Genomic DNA, 4,089 nt, shown 5'->3' with positions numbered 1-4,089 from the left:
GCTATGACCTTCATCTTTAATTCAAACACTTTGGGTGGAACTGTTAGACACTTATTTCTGGTTTTCCCCCTTAAGAGTGCTCATACGCTGACCTCCAGCCACACAATGTAGAACAGAACAAAAGTGGTGTTCTTGATTTGGTCGCAATACCACATGTCACCTTTTTAGTCTAAATTCTGTGCGTTTACTACTTTGGCCTTCAAATCCAAAAGATTTCTTAAGTTTATGAAATTTTGTAATGACTTCAAATAACACTGAAAGTCCCAAAGGCTTCTAGCCATTACCAAAGCCAGCACTTTCTATTGTTAATCTAATGTCTGATTTAGTGGTTAGTATTGTCATTTCGTACATGCTGAGGTTCATTGCACCTCTGTCCAAGGATCTAAGCAATCTACAAATTACAACGTTGCTTCATAGCTGCTACGAAATGTGAAGTCAAATTGCTTCAGCGTACAGGCAATGGACAATTTGTTTGAAATGGTGAGGCCAGGGCAATGGTCCAAACTTAGCAAGAACAAAAATTCTAGACCCCTTTTTTGAACTGGGCTTTTTCAGGGTTAGGAGGTTCTGGAACAGTAACTTTGATAATAGCACCAATGTGAAAGAGTTTGATCATATTGCTTTCCTTGCTTAGAACCAGAGGGCCAGATACTTGCAGATTTTCAGAAATGACTGTTTTGAAAGATCAAATTATTTGCAGTCACTTGAAGGGTGTGACTTAATGCACATAATGTTTTGCTAACTTTGACCCTCCAAAAACATCTCTTCCTGCCATAACCTAGTCATTCCTGGAGAGAACTTCCTGTACAAAGTACACCCTAAGTGACATGTATCATCACGTATAAAACACACTTTTTCTCTCGTGTAGTGTTTTTTTGATATGGTAGGGGCCTGGGCCTGTATTAAGTTGCATTTGTTTTTCCTTCAATCTTAATTGGAATGAGTTAAAAACAATCTGTGAAATAGGAGCTTCATTACCAGGAGCAGCTAAGAGAGAGCAGAACAAAGAATAGTTGTCAAGACCATGTTTTTAAAAAAAAAAGTTGTTAACATCTGTTAAATGAAAAGGTTAGAAGGAATCAGGTAGATTATAATAAATCATAAGTCAACTGACTCAGCCCTGCTTGAGTGGAAATACTGCCAGTAAAGTCAGCTTTAACTTTGGATGGATCCAAGTTTCCTTATCCTTTCCTCATTCTTAGTGTTCTCTCTCTGCCTTCTTTCTTTCCTGTTCCTTGTTTTCTCCCCATTGCCTGTGAGCATGTAGGCTATTTTGAGATGAGGGCAAGGTAGCTAGACTTGAAGGGTATAGTTCTTTTGTAACTGGTGCTGCAACCCATGTGATAACAACCGGTACCTAATAACACAGTAAGTGTCATACTGGGTTAGGCCAATTATCCATTTAACCCAGTAGCCTGTCTCTGATGGTGACCAAAACACTGGTTCTCAACTTCTTAGATTTAAGGCACCCCATGTAAGATTTGAGGCATCTCTGCAAAACTTTTATGATTTTATTGGCATCTCATTGCAAAAATGATTTATTACAGTGCTTACCTCCTTGCAGAGAAGCCAGACAATGGGGATGGTAATGTGGCTATGCAGAGTGATGCCCTTATCTCTTTATCTGTTTACATTTGCAACCTGAGCCTGCCATTATCTGCTTATTTCCTCACTTCCTGGGGCACCCTTCAAAGGATCTTGTGGCACTAGGATGCCCTGGCACCCTGGTTGACAAACACTGTGTTAAAGGAACAGCACTGAACTTGCTATATCTGGAACAATCTATCCTGTTTGTTACCCTCCCTGGTATCCAGCATTATTGTTTTAGAGATGTTAGAGAATATATCTCTCTGATTTCTGTTTAAAATAAAATTAATACATTTTAAATATATTCAATGCCACTCCTCTAGAATTTGGCAGTACGTGAGGAGGGGTTTGTTTTAAGCTCTTGGAAGATGGGAAGTATATAGTTGAAAGGCATAAACTCTCTATTACCTCGGAGTCTAAATCCTTCAAAACACATTTATAATCAATAATGATTTATTATATAAAGAGCCTGCTTATATACTATGCCCTTTCTCCAAGTATTCCTAATTCTTAAAATACTTTGAAAAGGACAACTCTGTTACTTTACCCTCAGTACAACTTAAGATATATTCCATGTCCTGAAGTAATGGGGGGGGACAATCTTTTTGACTAGTGCACCACAAATTAGCCTCACATCTCCCACAAGTGCTACTCTGCACCTTTTCCTGTGCCTGATCTGCTGCTCTGTTCCCTGCCCAAACTATTGCTTTATTTTCTGCAGCTTGCCCTACTGCTGCTCTGCTTTCTGTTTCCTGTACAATCATATCCAATGGAAACTTTGAGGGAAATTTCAAAACACAAAATTATGTAATGGTATTTCATTATGACATTAGATCAAGCTCATCTTTTTTATAAGTGCCAGCTGATGTTTCTTATATGGGAGGGGGCATAATGGTACTGATCTCTACTTTGTGCAGCACTTTGAAATCTGGTGAGAAACTTGATATAAAATGTAAGTTTGCCCAGGGCCGCTTGTCTCTCTCTTGCTTTAAATACATGCACAGCCCCTGCCATGTGGGGAAAGAGATTCTGGATTGAGGGGCACGGGGGATCTCTGGTGGTTGGAGCAATTGTAGGTGCAATATTCCAGAAGCCACAAGGAAATCCCAAGATGTTCTCTTGAAATTGATTGTATTACTGTATCTACCACCCAAAGGGTTTGTCCTAAGCGTTAAATGTATTTTTGTGTTCCTGGTAGCTTTCCTATCTGGGGAAACAAATTGTTGATACAAATTGCCAATGGTAATTGTGTAGATGCCCAGCCCTTGGAAACTTCATTCCATTGAGGGAAATAGCATTAATTGGCTGTACAGGTTCGGGAGGCCCAGCAAGACAAAGATCTGCAAACTAAGCCATGGCTGTCGAAAGGGAGGATAATGTGCACGAGACAAGGAGTCTACAAAATTATATGCTGTGTCTGGCAGGCAGCTAGGGAAAGGATGGGTAATACCCAACAAGCTAACTCCAGGTATAAACTGTCAATTGTTTTATGTAAAGTTTTCTCTGTCATTGTATTAAATAGGGCAGTACTCTGCTCTGTGAAAGCTGCTTGGTCAGGGGTTGAAGCTGCCTGTGTCCCTGGAAATCCAGAGATTTCCAGGGGCCAAACTGAACTTGGTCACAGGATGGAATCGCCTTAAAACTGCTGGGGGAATCAGAAGAGGAAGGCAAGCCCGGAGCCACAAGATTCACAGGTGCAGTTAACACAGGAGAAAAAATATAGAACCTGTGTGATGAGAGAAAAGGGGCGCTAGCATAGGTCGAGGGGGAATGGAGGCATAGGGCAGAGAAATATGCAGCAATGCTTTTGGAGGGAAACGGGAAAGAGGGGAGGACTAGTTAAACAAGAAGGGTGGGTGATTTTTGGGGGATGGGAATAAAGGAGCCACAGCTGCATCTGATGAACTCAACCTCAATCTATCTTTTCAATACTAAGCCTTAAGGTTTTTGTTTTTTTTAAAAAGCAACGCCTCAAGCACAAACAGACCCAGAGGGTGTGTAGTTCCATCCACATACTAGCCAGCGCAGTTCCTGCTTAGCTTGCAGCAGCAAACGCGCTGCAGCTCCAGCCACACCCAGTCACTCAGCGCTTCCGGCCACACAGACAAGTCCGGGGTCGCCGCGCGCCCCGCCCCCACCAGCCATTCGGCTAGGGGCTGAGTTTTCTTCCCACCGCGGTGTCACGTGACCAGCTCCCCTCACAGCGCTCGGGAGATGTCAGAGAGGTCTCGCGAGATGTGACGGAAGCCTGTGGGGGACCTGGGCTTTAATGTGCGGTTCGGGCCGTGCTCCGAGGGTGAGTTTGTAAACAGAGCGCGGGCCGGGCTGGGCGCGGTAGCAGCCTCTTCGCCCCCGCAGGCAGCGGGGAGACGCGGGCGCTGCAGGGCCCGGCCTGCGGGCGGGGAGCGGTCCGGGGTAGGCGGGGGTGCCCGGGATGTAATAACATGGCGCCGCCGCCGGTCTCCAGAGGGGCCCCCTCCCCCACCGCGGGCCCTGCCCCGC

The 4,089-nt window shown here is 44.2% G+C and overlaps 1 protein-coding gene across 1 annotated transcript in view; it reads left to right on the top strand.

Moving 5' to 3' along the window:
* Nucleotides 1–3,786: 3,786 nt before the first annotated feature.
* ATF2 (activating transcription factor 2) overlaps nt 3,787–4,089 on the top strand; it is a 98,028-nt gene continuing 97,725 nt past the window's right edge. The window contains exon 1 of the mRNA XM_019522956.1: nt 3,787–3,883. The gene's annotated coding sequence lies outside the window, so the exon portion shown is untranslated. The remainder of the gene's footprint in view (nt 3,884–4,089) is intronic.

Source organism: Gavialis gangeticus, unplaced genomic scaffold (assembly GCF_001723915.1).
Source record: "Gavialis gangeticus isolate Ggan-Ray unplaced genomic scaffold, GavGan_comp1, whole genome shotgun sequence".
NCBI lineage: Eukaryota > Metazoa > Chordata > Crocodylia > Gavialidae > Gavialis > Gavialis gangeticus.
The sequence above is the reverse complement of the archived record's forward strand: the minus strand, read 5'-3'. Positions and strand labels throughout refer to the sequence as shown.